We start from the raw sequence: 18,944 nt of genomic DNA on the forward strand, positions 1-18,944 counted from the left end.
AAGATTAATTTGTTAGATTTGCCCTGTACATATCATGATGTAATTTAACTGTAATTAGTACTGTGATTAAATAAGAGTTGGCAACCCACAATGCGATGAGGTGTTGGGGCTTGCCGTGTTCACGCACTCTGCTCTTAGCTCTCGTGGAGTTAACACTCTGCTCCTAGCTCTCGTGGAGTTAGCAAGGTTGTACATACACACCATAAGGACGCTTGCTTCCCCAAGCAACTATACCAGGCAGCTTCATCGTCATCGGTTAACGATCACTCCCTCTTCATATAGCTAAGTAACCTTTACGAATTGGCCAGTTCAAGGGAGGATTAGCGAAGAGATAGATTAGAAGATAGTATTGTAGGTGAGTTAAATTTAATTTACGTATCACCTAACTCTGAGACTTGTTTGATTTACTTAGACAACTTTAGGGAAGAATAACGACCTACGAGTTGTGTACCGAGAAAATTCTTGCATAGCGGTGTCCCGGCAGGGATACCGACTTGGATACATTAAACATTTCTCACATTTTGGTGCCCAGATACATAGAGGGCCCCAATTTGTTTAACAGAACTACTCAACATTTTTCACATTTTTGGTGCCCCGACCGAGTGAGGATAACCGATGTGTGCCGAGGCGCTGAATGTGTTTAAAGTTGCTTTTATTGGGCATATCTGCTACTACGTTCGGTTGCAATGAAGTAGTGGAGAATATTATAACAGTGATAGGAGCCATAGAGGGCTCTTGTAAATCCTCAGAAGCCATAACCCTCCTCTAGCCAAGGAACCTGCCATATGGCTCTCCAGTTTGTTATGGAACATATAAATTAATTAGCAGAGCTGTAAACCGAAAGTTGCAACGGATCAGGAAGGGAAGGGATTTCATACATTTTAATGCCAAGCCCTTCCAAGCAATGTTGAAATCTGATGGTATACATTGGATCCATCATGGTAGGGAAGCGGTTCTGCAGAAATTTATAAATTATGTAGAACATAAGAAAGGAGAGTTCTATGCTGTACAAGCTATGGGTGGGCCTATGGAGTATTGAGGTAATTAATTCTGAGCTCGGGGAATATGGGTGTTTTGGCAATTGAGTGTGGGGATGAAATAAAACCCTAGAGGTTTAATAACCCTGGGGGATAGGTTGAAATTATAGACCTAATCCCTACACTCCTCAAAATTAAATTAAATAATTAGCTGAGCTGTAATGAATATTACGAAATTGGGAGAGGGGATAATTTGCACAATGAGGACTTAATCCCTACCCTCTTCAAAATTTAAAATAATCAAATCATTACTAAGTTGAGGTAAAATTGTGGTTTGAATTCATAATTAAATTATTAAATTAGAACTCCGTCAACATGTCTGTTTCTTTATTGCAAAGATCTTCTAGTAGTAAGGCAGGATGGGTAACTAGAGCCATAAATGATTGTAACCAGTCGTTGGACCAAATACCTCTGTCCAAGGAGAGAATAAATAGTCTCCTAAATATTCTGAAAGATCGATGGAGTAAGTATGAAGAGAGTTACTTAACTTTAGAAGCACTATAGTAAAAGCTGAGAATAAGGAACTCTTAGAGTCAGAAACTACGAAGTTTGAGGATAAATTAGAAGAATACTTAACCGTAGTAAAGACACTAGAGTCAGAATTAGCTGACACTGCCGCGGAAACACAAGTTGTGGCACAGCAGAGTAGAGCTGTGTTACCACAAATAACGCTTCCGGAATTTGATGGAGAGCAGAACTGGAAATCCTTCTGGGATCAGTTCAAATATTTGGTACACGATAGAATAGATCTCCCTAAAGTCACCAAACTTACCTATTTGTTAGGACAGGTCAAAGGAACACCATATCAACTGATAAAAGAATTACCAGTGGAAGAAAATAACTATGAAGTGGCTTTGACCATCCTTAGACAAAATTACGAAGACAGGGAACAAATTATAAATCATTTAGTAAAGGCTCTAATGGAATTACCCATGCCTAGGCACGATTTTGATTCTTTGCAAAAATTTAGAATTGCAACAAGTTGTAAATTAAGGGCCTTAGGTACTTACGAAGATATTAAAACATCAGATTGGGTGCTTTCAAGAATTGTGTCCTTAAAGCTACCACCGAAAACCAAGGATGCTTTGTATGGTAGGTACCAGAAGGATAATTTCTCCTGTGAAGAGATAGAGGAAGGCTTGATGCAACTCTGTAAACATTTGCAAGGAGCATTAAACACTACTGAGGTCAAACAGAAGACTGAAGTAAAGAAAAAACCCACTAACCAACTGATTGGGAAAGTTAAGTCAGAGAAGACTAAGTATGTGCCTAAAGAAGAGGTAGGTACTTTCCTTAGCAGCACAAAGGCCGAGGATAAAGTATTAAAGATAAGGAATAGACATGCTGAGGATATTAAGGAAATAAAACCTTCCATGGTAAAAGACAGGAACGTTTGTGTCTTTTGTGGTGAGCAACATTCCAGTGTATTTGGTCAACACTACCCTGATTATGCTTCTAGAGTAGGGAAGCTTCAGGAACTGGGGTGTTGTATAATCTGCATGAACTCCGAACATACTGCCGCGGACTGTAAGACTAAATTAAATCTTTGCTTTAAATGCAAAAAAAGATCATCATCATAGTGCTTTATGCCCTAGGATGAAAACTGAGGTTCCTAAACCTGCAAGCGTCAATATGACAATTGCAAAGGGGAATGCTCCATTAGTAATGCCAGCTGCAGTACCAATAGCAGATGTGAAAGTATTGTTTGAGAATAGAAACCAATTGGTATGTACCCTGTTTGATACGGGTGCTCAGAAAACCTTCATTTCTGCAGACATTGTGAAGAAATTAAAGTTACCAGTTATCGGCAAGGTAAATCTAGCCATTACAGGATTCTTGACAACTAGGAAGGCTCAGTCTTTTGATTTAGTTAGACCTGTAATACAATTAGGCAGATATAAATGCCGTATAACAGTAGCGGTGCTTGATACTATGGAGACAAGTATATACATAAAGGGATTGAAGGAAACCTCTGATCATTTACAAAGCTCAGGGATAAAGTTGGCTAAACAGAATGTGGAATCAGATACTGTGGGTCCCATAAAAATGATAATTGGTTCTGATTATTGTGGAAGATTCCTACATAGGACTTTCAAAAGGAATAAGGTACAGTTGTTCAAGAGACCAGGAGGTAACCTTATTATGGGTCAGTTGCCTTTTCCAAAACAAGTTAAAGGAGAGGCCAAACTAGTAGACTCAGTCTTTGTTACCCCCACACAGTCATTGATGGTAGCTAGAATAGGTGCAGAATTAGAACCTACTCAGATAAATGACTTGCTGGATGAAAACATTGAACCTGTACACAAACTGTGGGACCTAGACAGTATAGGTATACACTCTGAGGAACCAACCCCTGAAGATAAAATAACATTGGATCTATATAATAAGTCTGTGGAATTTAAGGATGGACAGTATTGGGTAGGATTACCATGGAAACTAAACCATTCAGAGTTACCAACAACTTACCAAGCAACTAAAGCTCAGTTAAATTCTCTTCTAAGAAAGATGAGAGATAAACCAGAACATCTGATCCTATATGATAATATTATAAGGGATCAATTGAAGAATAAATTTATAGAAGAGGTAGAATACCCTGTTAACCACAAAGAAGGACACTACTTACCACATCATGCTGTAAGCAAGGATTCAGTAACTACTCCCATAAGGATAGTATTCAACTGTAGTAGTAAAGCGTCCAAGGGATCAGCTAGCTTGAACGATTGCCTATACTCTGGACCTACACTAACAGATAAGTTAGGGAATGTGTTACTAGGATTTAGAGAGAAACCTTACGCTTACACAGCAGTCATTAGTAAGGCTTTTCTCAGAATAGGACTGAGAGATGAGGATAGGAAATTTACAAAATTCCTCTGGCCTCATGATCCTCAAAATGAGGATAGTCCATTGAAAACTTACTGTTTCCTATCGGTGCTCTTTGGCTCTTGTGCTAGTCCTTTCCTACTTTGCAACACATTAAAGCATCATTTTGAAAATACCAAATGTCCAGAAATGGGCAGGCTTTTTATATGGATAATTTGCATGGTGTTGCTGATACAGAATCGGAAGCTTTGAAGGCTTATGAAGTAGCCAATTCCGAATGTGGGAAGGCAAATTTGCCGTTACAGAGCTGGAATACAAATTCACCGCTTTTGAGGAATAAAATACAAGAGGACTATCCAGATTCTGACATTCCCAAAATTCAAAATGTGTTAGGTCTTAACTGGGATACAACAGCTGATGTAATAAGTTTGAAACCAGTTAAGTTCTCTGATGTCACTCTCACCAAGAGGTCCTTGTTAAGTCAGGTTTCCAAGCTATTTGACCCATTAGGATTTGTCAGTCCTATAGTTATTAGGGGCAAATGTTTAGTACAGAAGGCTTGGCGAGAAAAATTAGACTGGGACACTGAATTGGGTGAGACATATGTGGAACAATGGGAACAGATTAGAAAGGAGTTTGAAACTACATCAAGCATATGTATTCCCAGGAAAATAAACAGTAATGAGAAGTCGCACTTACACATATTTTGTGATGCTTCTCAAAGGGCCTATGGAGCAGCAGCTTATTGCGCAACAGGAGAGGATAGTAAGATTATAATGTCCAAAGCCAGAGTTGCGCCAATTAACCAAAGAACCCTACCTCAAATGGAATTGGCTGCCATAGAAGTAGGAACTAAATTGGCCAGGTATATAACCATTACTCTTGATACTCAGTTTGAGGACATTTACATATGGACTGACAGTGAGATTTGTCTTTACTGGATAGGGAAGGAAGACAGTAAAATTCCTTTCGTCCGTAATAGAGTGAAGACTATTAAAGAACTGTCTTCCAAATTTAATATCATGCATGTATCCTCCAAACAAAATCCAGCTGATCTGCTCTCGAGAGGTTCGACCGTAAAGAGACTGATCAAAGATAATTTGTGGTTTAAAGGTCCTAAATGGTTACTCACTAAGGATTGGCCTGAACAGAAACAGTACAGTATTGCTGAGATTAGTGCAGTGAACTTGGATCCTATAGTACCTGAGCCAGAAGTAATTGACATCAGCCGATTCTCGTCAATAAGACAACTTCTAAATACTACTAAATTGGTTGTTGAATTTTTGAATAAGAAGGTGGGGTTTCAGAAATTAGATCCCCTAGAATACTGGCTGAAAAGAGTACAAAGAAATTCTTACGGGGAAGAATATAAACTTTTAGGCCAAGACACTGGAAAAAGGAATAAGCTGATGAAGAATTTAGGCTTGCTCTTAGACGGAAAAAGTCTGATAAGATGTCGAGGCCGATTGGTAAAGGCTGACTTGCCCATCCAAACCAAACATCCCATTTTATTACCTAAGAGTGAATGCTTTGTACAACTTATTATAAAGGAAGCCCATGATTCCACTCTCCATGGAGGTGTACCGCAGACCTTAGCCCAAATTCGGGAAAGGTACTGGATTCCTAAGGGTAGACAGGTTATTAAAAAATATCTCAAAAACTGCATCATTTGTAGGAAGTACGAGCAGAGACCTTATATCTACCCAGGACCACCAGCCCTACCGAAGGATAGGGTGAACATAAGTCGGCCCTTCCATATAACAGGAGTGGCCTACACAGGGGCTATAACTGTTACGGGTGAGGAAACTCCCCATAAAGTTTACATTTGTTTATTTACTTGTGCCTACACAAGGGCAGTCCATCTAGAACTAGCGGAAGACCTAAGCTCTGAGACATTCCTCAATGTCTTTCGCAGATTTGCTGCCAGAAGGTCTTGTCCTGGCAAGCTAAGCGACAACGGAACTAATTTCGTTGGAGCAGCACCCTTACTGTTGAACATAATGAACGACCCGAAGGTTAAGTCGGCGCTGGGAATCCGAAATTGTATTTGGCAGTTCACAGCTCCAAGAGCTCCATGGCAAAATGGATTTACCGAAAGAATGATTGGTATTGTCAAGAACTGCCTGAGGAAAACATTACATAGAACTAAGATCACGAGAGAAGATTTAAGAACAGTAATAACTGAAATTGAAGCCAGGGTTAATAATAGACCTCTGACTTATCAAGATGACACTAGCGACTCGCTAGAGGCCTTAACACCGGCTCACATGTTATATGGCAGGAAGCTCCATTCGATGCCTTGTGTGGATATCCAGGAAGAAGTTGATGATCCTAACATAGAAACTAATGATTTAGGACAACACCTTCGGGAGGGATATCAACGTCTGAAAAAGGTGCTGGATACTTGGAACAGACATTGGAGCAAAGAGTATCTTTTGACCCTACGCGAGAGGTTTTATGGAGCTCAGGCTGCCAGCAACAAATCAGTTATTAACATAGGAGATGTGGTCTTAGTGAAGACTGAACAGCCAGGATCCCAGTGGCCATTAGCTAAAGTGATCTCCACACACCCAGATTCTGAAGGGGTGCTGAGACTTGTAAAAATAAAATGCAGGGGACATACCAGTATAAAAACTATTGATAAACTGGTACCCCTTGAGTTAGCAGCCACTCCGGATTCAGAGAATGGTGAAGATCAAACGGGTCAAGAGGCGCGACCTAGTAGGGCCGCAGCACAGGGTTCTCGAGAACTATGGAGGGAACTCTTGGCTAAGGGTCATATTACATGATACAACGTATCATTTTCCGCCGGCCCCAAAACTGCGGGAAATATTTTCCCCCAGAGCAGTTGCGCTCTCTAAATTTATCATAGTTATCACTGGTTAAAGGCAGAGGATGTAGAGACTGTTGTTAATTATTCAAGCGGTTTTAATAACCTAGAAACGACGTTCTCTTTAATAATTCTTGTTATTGATAAAATAAATGCTACTGCATTTAACCCCCGTGGACAACTATGCATTGTAAATACATGTAATTATGTGGTATTTTCCACTGACCTAAGCTGCGTCTGCGCGATAGGTGACGTGGCAAGCAGGGAAAGATTCCCCTGTTAAGGCAGATGTGGAATTAAGGTATTTACATAGTTAAAGGGAATATTTGGTCTAACTTTAGTTTAAGTGGAACTAAGATTAATTTGTTAGATTTGCCCTGTACATATCATGATGTAATTTAACTGTATTTAGTACTGTAATTAAATAAGAGTTGGCAACCCACAATGCGATGAGGTGTTGGGGCTTGCCGTGTTCACGCACTCTGCTCCTAGCTCTCGTGGAGTTAGCAAGGTTGTACATACACACCATAAGGACGCTTGCTTCCCCAAGCAACTATACCAGGCAGCTTCATCGTCATCGGTTAACGATCACTCCCTCTTCATATAGCTAAGTAACCTTTACGAATTGGCCAATTCAAGGGGGGATTAGCGAAGAGATAGATTAGAAGATAGTATTGTAGGTGAGTTAAATTTAATTTACATATCACCTAACTCTGAGACTTGTTTGATTTACTTAGACAACTTTAGGGAAGAGTAACGACCTACGAGTTGTGCACCGAGAAAATTCTTGCATAGCGGTGTCCCGGCAGGGATACCGACTTGGATACATTAAACATTTCTCACATTTTGGTGCCCAGAAAGAGGGCCCCGATTTGTTTAACGGAACTACTCAACATTTTTCACAGAGAGGGTTAAAATTTAAAATCTTTAAATAAAAAGAACATATAACAGTTTCTAAGATTCACACAACATATAATCTCAATGTCAGCCATTCTTATATCTTTTATTATTAAAGACTGGCATTTGTTCTTGAACACTCTTACATCAGAACCTGTACCATAGGAAGAATTCGGTGTCAGACATAGCCTCAAAGGTGTTCATGCAGTCACCAATAACCTTACGAATATGCCTTGGCTGGTCAGACCGATTTTGACTATTTCTGTCCCATATGCTTATTTTTGTCATTTTTCCCACCCAGAACCCCCACATCCCATGAGTCCCCTATGACACCTAGGGAGGGAGTCAGTTTGAAAACCAGTCACGAGCACCGACAAAAAAATTTTTGAATTCCTTGAAATTACACCAAAATACATCAGAAAAATATATTGCCAAGCCAAAACAAAATAGTGCGAACTTGTAAGTTTACCAAACGCAAACAGGAAACTTTGTGATTCACACTAATTGGCTGTTCATGATTCGTGTGTTTAGGTAGTATTCGGCCATTGTTTACTGTAGGAATCATTTCAGGAACTGATCAAATCAATTATACAAGTATCATGCACAATATCTGATAAACAGCTTTGTAGAAATATTGATAAATAAAATGGGAGTGGATACAATATCTCATTTTTGTTTTCATCTCATCGTAAATATACCATCACTGGAAAAGCGGTGAAATCTTTTCAAACGATACAAATATTTTGTGCCTATTTATTTATTTTTATTACATTATGTTTCTAACATTAAATTAAAATTTCCATCACACACACCATATGGTCCTTCAAATTCTCCATAGTTTTCATTGCACAAGGGTACTATAATATGACGAAGAGGCACACGAAGGGGTAGTATGAGCCTCCCCGCGGATTCCAGTACTACTCAGCGGTAATCCTCTCCCCTTTGCAGGGGAACCCTATCCCTTTCGTGCTTTAAGATTGCTAGAAGATCTGGACATGGCAAGATGAATGCCTGCCCACAGTTTAAGACTACGGGCTTTAGGATTTAGCGATGTTGGCCATTTGTGACAGGTGAAGTCATAAGGTAGGTTCACTAATTTAGCCAAAAAAATCTAAATATCTCCCACCTCCCTTCATATCCTATACCTGTATATATATATATATATATATATATATATATATATATATATATATATAGTAAAAGTCCATTAATCCGAATGGCAGTGGATCGAGAATCATTCTGATTATCAGAATCTTCGAATTTTTTAGTGTGACCCCTAAGACAGTTTCATGTTTAAACTGAAATTTTACCGAATGGATCACTTTTCATTCATTCATAATACAATATGGCACATATTATCAATTATTTATGTATTACACAAATTCCTTTATTTAATAATGTATTACTGAAGACACGAACTGTAATTGGTAAATCAAGAGATATTATGGGTTGTTTAACTCATCAGTAGTGCATAGTGTTGAAAACAGCAGTTGTAGGCAGGTAAATTCAATTAGAGAGAGTAAGTCCAGGGTTAATAATAATATGCACGCATTGTAAAAGCACAATTCACCGTCAGACACTTCGCCATCAAAATATGGACGATATCCCGTCAGGATGATTCCCTGTCGTTTATTTACATATCAGTTTATTTAGCAACTACACTAGTTTTTTAATACTTGTACCTCTTCAAAGTCATTTTAAAATGTACCCAGGATGTTGTAGTACCAACAGAAATTAATGACGACAGCTATGCTAGAATATAATTCAAAGTCAACTACAGCAAGGTACAAGCAAGTTAATTATTGTCTAAAATGCAACTTATAAATGATATCCAAAGCCTACGCTTTTGAACGAACATAGACTTTGATAGATCCCACTGAAAATTGTATCAGTTAAATCAATAATAAGTATATTTATAGAATGACGGGGAATCGTCCAGGGTGTGAATTGTCCTGACGGCAAATTTGTCTTGTTATTGTTGTGATGGCGAATTGACTTGACAGCGAATTGTCCTGAAACCATCAGTGGATTTACCTGCCTGGATGCTCATGCACTTCAGCCAGTCACGGATATCAGCCTCCCTGACAGCCTCTGCACGTTTCTTGTAGAACTCGTTTTGCAAGATATGTAAATTGATCACCTCAGCAGCATTGTAATGATTATTTTGTTCAACGAAATGCACCAGTTTATCAAAATATACAGAAGCTTCCATGAAACTTCCATGACCACGCCGCTCGCCACTTCGGCTCATTTGGTGCTCAGTTTGACTCTTTAATTTTGATTTTTGTTTTTTTACTTCTGGAGTTTTTATCAGCCTTCTTCAAAAATTCAGATTATTGGGATTTTTGGATTATCAGTGTTCAGATTAATGGACTTTTACTGTGTATATATATATATATATATATATATATATATATATATATATATATATATATATTGTTACATAGAATATGATTTCATCATCCTTTGTGTAATTTTAAGGCACAGTGTGCTGCATGTTTGATCACGAGCGTGTTCTGCCTCAGTTCCCCCCTTCTACCGTTATAGTAGAGTAAGTCGTCCTTTCTGTTGTTCAGAGTAGGATTGTCAGCTCTTTGTCCCCTATGGCTTCATTTGCGCGTCCTTCTTGCAAGTTGTATCAAGCTCTGCTGGCCCCTATATAATGAGCTCAGTCTCTGCATCATTGCCACTTAGATCTACTCCTCATTTTGTTCACATTTCTGTCCTCCCCTGTTATTATTGTGAGTGCTCAGGAAGTCTCCAACCATCTAGCAGCTGTGTAATTTGAGTATAACTGTTATTGCATTTTTCCTTGTACTGTGTAGCGTAAGGTGTTAATTTGTAGGCCTAGTGAGGTTTTTGTAATTCATGTGAGATTCTTATTGTTAGCCATTGTTCATAATAGTTTGTATCTGTAATAATTTATCTTGCATTAACTGAGCATTACCCAGTGTATTTTCATTTTATCAGGGCTGACTTAGGTAAATTTACTCTTGCTAATTTCGTGTTAATAGAGGCTATTGCAGTTAACCATATATTTAACCTGTTTTTTTGCCATTACATTATCCTTATGAGTCCTGAATGTGTTGTTGTTAGCTTGTGCATTAAACTTTAACTTGTAATTTTACCTAACTCCTTTGTTTTGAACCTGGAACTTTACGGGACAGTAGTGATTATCAGTATTCTCACTTAAAGTGTGCATTATCTTTCTCTGTTCCGTAACATAAATTTGGCGACCTCTTATCAGGATATTCAGGATATTATCATAAGGATATTGTTTGATATTTTGTGACTGTGATTTATTCATGATGTCTACTATTACTACACTTGATGAAGCCAAAGATTTTTTGTCAAATGTGCAAACAGTGTGTGATGTAGAAAACAGAACAAAGAATGAACTTAAGCTTGTTGCTCAACAATTGGGAATTGCTGTTCGCTCTCATCATTCTAAAGATCAAATTGTTGACATGATTAATGAAAGCTTGTTTAATGTAACTCCTCCAAATGAGCAAACGCAGATTTAATTAGCTAAGTTACAGCTAGCCCTGCAGGAGGCTCGTGTGAAGGAAGCTGAATTTCAAGCACGTGCTAAGGAGGCTGAGTCTCAGGCTAAGGAGGCTTGTGTTAAGGAGGCTGAATTTCAAGCAAATGCTAAGGAGGCTGAATCTCAGGCTCGGATTCAGGAGGCACAGATACAGGCTCAGGCACAAATTGAACTAGCTAGGATTCAGGCAGACCATGAGTATCGCATGAAACAAGGTGGAACTGGATCATCTAGCTCTGATGATTTTGATGTGGCTAAAAATGTTAAACTTGTCCCTCCTTTTAATGAATCTGATTTAACAAAGTATTTTCAGTTGTTTGAGAGGGTAGCTACAGGTTTTAATTGGCCCAAAAAGTATTGGCCAGTACTCCTTCAAACTGTTCTCACCGGTAAAGCTCAAGTAACTTATGCATCTTTGCCTCAGGATCAATGTGATAATTATGATGTAGTTAAGAGCCTGATTCTTAAGGCCTATGAGCTTGTTCCTGAAGCCTATAGAGTAAAATTTAGGACAACTTACAAGCAAGATAAGCAATCCCATTTTGAGTATGCAAAAATCAAAGATGATCTGTTAGAGCAGTGGTTAAATTCTAAGAATGTGGATTCTGATTTTGGTAAATTTAAGCAGATGATTTTGCTGGAGGACTTCAAGAGGTGTATTTATAAAGATGTAAGCCTATATCTTGATGAGAAAAGAATAGATAATTTGTCTGATGCTGCAGTTTTAGCTGATGAATATGTTCTCACTCACAAGAGATATTCTAGAGAAAAAGGGAAAGCTGAGAGTAAGTACGTTGCCTCTACTCAGAGTACAGGTAACAGGAAAGAGAATAAAGACGATGTTTCTCAGGAAGTAAATACCAGCTTCACCTCTAGATTTCAGAAAAGTAAATGTACTTATTGTAGTAAGCTTAGTCATACTACGGAGAAATGTTTCAGGAGACATCGTGATGTGAACAAAAAGGAGTCTTTAAATATTCAGTCAATTGGTCTAGTGTCCACACTTGAGAGTTCCCAGAATTCTTTAACTGAGTTAACTGAAGCTGCTTTGAGGGGTAACTTAAATTCTCATGATGGAGCTCCTCTTTTGAGCAGTAACGTGGGTGACACTCTCAAGAGTTCATGTGCTAATTTCCTGTCTGATGGTTTTGTCAGTCCTCTGGACAGTAATGATAGGAAATCAGTTAAAATATATCGTGATACAGGTGCTTGCCAATCCCTTATGCTGACCAGTGTTCTAGGCTCTAATGTTAATTCCTCTGATGAAACTGTAATCTTACAAGGTGTAGGGAATAATTACTTCTCTGTCCCTCTGTGCAGAGTGAATTTAGAGTCTGGTTTTGCTAATGGTTCCGTTATGGTTGGGTTGGTTGAGACACTCCCAATGTCAGGTGTAACTCTCTTACTTGGAAATGATATTGGTGGAAGTCAAGTGTGTCCAGCTCCTCAGTTGTCTAGTAAGCCAGTGGCTGCGACCCAGGATTGTGATGTCCCTGATGTGTTCCCTGCATGTGATGTCACTAGGGCTAAGTCTAAAGTTACTGGAGATTTAGAGGATAATGATGATGATGATGTTATCCTAGCTGACACTTTTCTTGCTAATTTGGACCACTCACCAGATGGGGCAGTACCCCGTAGTGTTGATAATTTGTCTCGTCAAGAGTTGGTCGAGTTGCAGGTTGCTGACCCTGAGTTGAAAGGTCTAGCTAACTCTGCTTGCAGTGAGGAAGAGTCAGCTGGTGCTTCTACTTGTTATTATATAAAGTCAGGAGTACTTATGAGGAAGTGGAGACCCCCAACAGCATCAGCCGACTGTGAATGGGAGGTTGTACATCAAGTTGTCATCCCTCGTGTTTGTAGGCAGGATATCATTAGAGTGGCTCATGATTCCAGTTTGGCAGGACACCTTGGAGTGAGGAAGACTGTGGCACGCATTTTGAAACACTTCTACTGGCAAGGTATCTTGAAAGAAGTTTCCTGGTATTGTAAGTCTTGTCACACCTGTCAAGTTGTGGGGAAGTGTAATCAGACCGAAAAGGTTGCACCTCTAGTTCCCATTCCTCCTTTTGAGGCGCCATTCACCCGTGTGTTGGTGGATATTGTGGGCCCTCTGCCTAAGACTTCTTCAGGATTTTCTTATGTGTTGACCCTGATTGATATGGCTACTCGTTATCCTGAAGCCATTCCACTTAGAAATATCTCAGCAAAGAACGTGGTTAAGGAAATGCTAAGGTTCTTCACAAAGTTTGGTCTGCCCAAGGAGGTACAGTCAGACCGGGGAAGTAATTTCATGTCAAATGTTTTCAAGCAGTCTCTGAAAGAGTTGGGCATCACCCAGATCACGTCTTCAGCTTACCATCCCCAGAATCAAGGAGCGTTGGAGAGATATCATCAAACACTCAAATCGATGCTCAAGAAATGCTGTTTGGAACATCAGAAAGACTGGGATAAAGGTCTTCCATTCGTTGTGTTTGCCGCAAGAGAATCTCCAAATGAATCACTGGGCTTCTTACCTTTTGAACTACTGTTTGGCCATGAAGTATGAGGACCCCTTAAGTTACTCAAGGAATGCTGGCTGTCGGAGGAAGATGACGTCAACCTGCTGGAGTATGTGATGAAGTTCAAAGAACGGCTGTCCACTGCTTTACAACTGGCGAGAGAGAATTTAGGAGCTGCTCAGGAGAAGATGGAGTCTACTTCTTCAGGAGTATTCATTAGACATACAACATGTCAAGGGGAAAGAAAATGTTATTGCAGATTGCTTATCTAGACTTTAGACAGATTGTTTTAGAGTAATAAGAAATTTCCTTTGTAAATTTCTTTTTTCTTTGTGGGGAAGTGTTACATAGCCTATGATTTCATCATCCTTTGTGTAATTTTAACGCACAGTGTGCTGCATGTTTGATCACGAGCGTGTTCTGCCTCAGTTCCCCCCTTCTACCGTTACAGTAGAGTAAGGCGTCCTTTCTGTTGTTCAGAGTAGGATTGTCGGCTCTTTGTCCCCTATGGCTTCATTTGCGCGTCCTTCTTGCAAGTTGTATCAAGCTCTGCTGGCCCCTATATAATGAGCTCAGTCTCTGCATCATTGCCACTTAGATCTACTCCTCATTTTGTTCACATTTCTGTCCTCCCCTGTTATTATTGTGAGTGCTCAGGAAGTCTCCAACCATCTAGCAGCTGTGTAATTTGAGTATAACTGTTATTGCATTTTTCCTTGTACTGTGTAGCGCAAGGTGTTAATTTGTAGGCCTAGTGAGGTTTTTGTAATTCATGTGAGATTCTTATTGTTAGCCATTGTTCATAATAGTTTGTATCTGTAATAATTTATCTTGCATTAACTGAGCATTACCCAGTGTATTTTCATTTTATCAGGGCTGACTTAGGTAAATTTACTCTTGCTAATTTCGTGTTAATAGAGGCTATTGCAGTTAACCATATATTTAACCTGTTTTTTTTGCCATTACATTATCCTTATGAGTCCTGAATGTTTTGTTGTTAGTTTGTGCATTAAACTTTAACTTGTAATTTTACCTAACTCCTTTGTTTTGAACCTGGAACTTTACGGGACAGTAGTGATTATCAGTATTCTCACTTAAAGTGTGCATTATCTTTCTCTGTTCCGTAACAATATATATATATATATATATATATATATATATATATATATACCCGGTATAGGAGCCTCTGTGGTACAGTGGTAGAGTGTGCGTTTCGTACACGGGTGAGCCAGGGTTCGCGCCCCGCCAGGGCAATAAACTTTTGGAGTGTTCACCCGGCCACGTGCTGCATTGGCGGACACCAGGGATGCTGTGGTTGAACCAGTGTTGCTTACTATAAAGTATGCTTGCACCCAGTCGGCTTAAGCGGGCCGATTACACTTGGTTCACAGACTACACACACATCCAAAGCCACTCCAACACTACAATTACGATGATGATATATATATATATATATATATATATTAATGCGAGGAAGAAGGAACCAAAGGCCATGAGCCTCCTATAACAGTTCCCTCCAAGAGAAAAACAAAATACATTAGAGAGCCAAATTCAACATCCGATCATTTCGAGATGCCTGGACACACTGCGTTTGAAAGACTGGAGATCATAGGCAGCAGGAAATACAGACAGAGGGAGACAGTTCCAGAGGAGACCTGTTGCATAAATGAAAGACTGGGAATAAAGGTTTACTCTTGCATTAGAGAGTTGGACAGAAATGGGATGAGAGTTTGCTGCTAGACGGGTGCTACGTGCCCGTCATAGAGGTGGAGGAATGCATGCAGACAGTTCAGAGGAGCAGTGACCATTGAAGTAGCGATAGAAAATAGATAAGGATGCAACAGTGCAACGAAGAGACAGAGGTTGAAGGGAGTCAGTAAGAGGAGGAGAGTTAATGAGACGAAAAGCCTTTGACTCCACCCTATTGAGAAGATCTGTATGTGGGGAGCCTCCCCACACATGAGAGTTGTACTCCACACAGGGGCGGATAAAACCCCTGTACAGAGTCAACAATTGTACAGGGGTAATGAAAGAATGGAGTCGGCTCAGCACACCCAATCTCTTGGAAGCAGATTTTACAAGAGATGTAATATGATCTTTCCAAGCAAAGTCCCACGTAAATGAAACCCCAAGCATGTTCAAGGATGATGCAGGATTAAGCTGAATATTATCAAACATTAGTGGGTATGGCTATGGATGATTTTGTCGGGTTGATAGGTGTAAGAACTGAGTCTTAGATGCATTAAAAACAACCAGATTATTTTTACCCCACTCAGAGATACGAGCCATGTCAGATATTAGGTGTGCCATAGCCTCATCTCTTGTTTGTTGAAGTAACTGCTGAGATGGGCGTTGCGGGAACCAAATGGAAAGGTGAAAGGTGGAGTCATCAGCGTATGACTGGATAGGGTTAGATGTACAACTTAGCGGGTTTTTGATAAATAAAAGGAAGAGAGTTGGTGATAGGACAGAGCCCTGAGGAACACCACTGTTGATAGATCTAGGAGATGAACGATGGGCGTCTACAATAGCGGCTATAGAATGACCAGAAAGGAAGCTAGCGATTAAGGCACAGATAGAAGGATAGAAACCGAAAGAGGGCAGTTTGGAAATTAAAGATTTATGCCAGACTCGATCGAAAGCCTTTGAGATGTCAAGTGCAATGGCAAAGCTTTCGCCAAAGTCCCGAAAGGAGGATGACCAGGAGTCTGAAAGGTAGGTGAAAAGATCGCCAGTGGAGCGTCCCTGACAGAACCAGTACTGACGATCAGAAAGAAGGTTGTGATAGGAAAGATGCGTTAAAATTTTTCTATTGAGAATTGACTCGAAAACTTTTGAAATACAGGACGTTAAATCAATTGGACGATAGTTGGAGAGTTGGGAGTGGTCACTCTTCTTTATGACTGGCTGATTGAGAGCAAACTTCCAGCAAGAAGGAAAGGTACAAGTTGACAGACAAAGGCGAAAGAGTTTGCCTAGGCAGGGTGTAAGCACAGAAGCACAGTTCTTGATAACAACAGGAGGGACCTCATCAGGCCCATATGCCTTGATAGTATTGAGGTCAGTGATGGCAGAAAATACATCAGCTGAAGAAATTTTAATGTCAGCCATGAGGATGTCAGAGGGGGGAAGTGATGGAGGAACAGCACCGGAATCATCTAAGGTGGAATCAGAGGAGAAAGTCTGTGAGAAGAGATCTGCTTTATCAGTAGAAGAAATAGCTACAGAACCATCAGAGTAGAAAAGAGCAGGGAAGGATGATGAGGGGAAGTTGTTAGAAAGGTTTTTGGGAAGGTGCCAGAAGGAGCAGGAAGAATTCGAGTCGGGGAGTTGAGAGCATTTACTACAGATGAAATTTTTTTTAACAGAGCGAAGTACAGACTTAGTACGATTCCGTGCAGAAACTTAAAGATGATGTGATTCAGGGGTGGGTTGGCTCCGGTACCTTTTGTAGGCCGTCTCCTTGTTGTGAACAGCATTAGAACAAGCGTGATTAAACCAAGGCTTTCCTGCGTTAGTCAAAGGATATGAAAATGGAATGTATGCTTCCAGGCATACATGCATACATATATATATATATATATATATATATATATATATATATATATGTATGTGTGTGTGTGTGTGTACTTGCTTGGAAACACACATCTACACACACACACACACACACACACACACACACACACACACACACAGGGATTCAATCTAGGCAGACGTGTGACACCAGCGCTCCGTACCAAATCATCACGGCCTGTGGCATTACCTAAATAGTATCTTTGTATGAGTCAAGCTCAGTACCAGGTTATACTAAATGATTGCTCATTATTAAAAAGAAAAAATAATAAGTTTAAACAAGACTTGTACAAACAGGAAATAGAACCAACACGAAAGAATACGCTGAGTCATCTCTGAGGTTTGTTTAGACTACAACAACACGGAGATTGTAAGTACATGCTTTGCACTTTAAGTATTGCAAAATGGATACATACTTCAGTAAAACAAATTTGGAAAAGAAAAGGGATAAAGGTAAAAAGCAAAATGATGATTTCTACCAAGAACTGGTTGAAGTAGAGACCCACAATAGACTGGTTGAACGAGTAAACAAACTAGAAATGGCTTTCAAAAATGAAATTGATGAACTAAAGAAGCAGATGCACTTGCAAAAGGAAGAAATAGAAAAACTAGGAAGGGAGGCCAATAAGAAAGACACAACCATCAGTGAACTAACAATGGAACTGAGTACACTTAGGAAGAAAATGAGTGAAATGGCAAGTACAGTAGTCAATCACGAGAGTGTTATGGAAGAGTTCAAAAATGACACAGAGACAATTAGGCAAGTTAGCAGTCTTATTGACCAGAGCAGTGATATTGAGGAGAAGATAACACAAGTGAATGAAACTGTGCAAAGCTACAAAAATGATGTAGAAACCACGTATGCTGAAATGGTGAAAGTAAAGAAAGACATAGAAACAAGGGTGGAGGAAAAAAGCATTAAAAAGGAGGTGAAAAGAATAATCCAAAACAATCCAAAGTTAGTCAGAGATTCAGTAGAGATAAACAAATCAATAGTAATCACTGGTATAGAAGAGGAAGAAGTTAAAAACAAGATCACAAGAGACAAAAAGGAGATGGCAAATGTAATGAGCTTACTGAAAGAAGTATCAGAGGAAATCTGTAGTAAAGACATAGAGGAACACAAAAGGTTAGGGAAATACGAGAAAAGCAAGACAAGACCTCTAAAGGTGACTTGCCAGAGTGTAAACACTGTGGAAGAGATACTAAAAAATGCAAAGAATCTTAAGGAAAAAGAGGAGTTCAAAAATGTATGGATAAAAAGATGCCTAACACAAGAGGAACTGGAATTACTGAAAGAGAAAAGGGAGGAAGCAAAAACAAAAAATGAGGGAAGATCAGAAGAGGAGAAGAAGAAATTTTTTTACAAAGTAATAGGATTGCAGGTACGAAAGTGGTACACAAACAGGATGGAAGAAAAAGGAGGAAGGTAGTAGAACCATGTCATGACAAGTATATAAACAAGGTGATAAAGTTGATGTACTCAAATGTGGATGGAATGGTATCTAAATTACTAGAGATGAATGATTATGTCAGAGAAAATGAACCACAAATAATATGCCTAACTGAAACAAAATTAATACCAAGGATATCAAATGACATACTAAACTTAGAGGAATACAATATATGGAGAAGAGACAGATATTTAAAAAAAGGAGGAGGAATTATAATATTAACTAAGAAAAATCTAAAAGTCAAGGAAATAAAACTAGATATACCATCACAAGTAGAACTGATTGCAGTAG

Source organism: Coenobita brevimanus, chromosome 79 (assembly GCF_032717465.1).
Source record: "Coenobita brevimanus isolate Jiangsu-jjx chromosome 79, ASM3271746v2, whole genome shotgun sequence".
NCBI classification, from domain to species: Eukaryota; Metazoa; Arthropoda; class Malacostraca; order Decapoda; family Coenobitidae; genus Coenobita; species Coenobita brevimanus.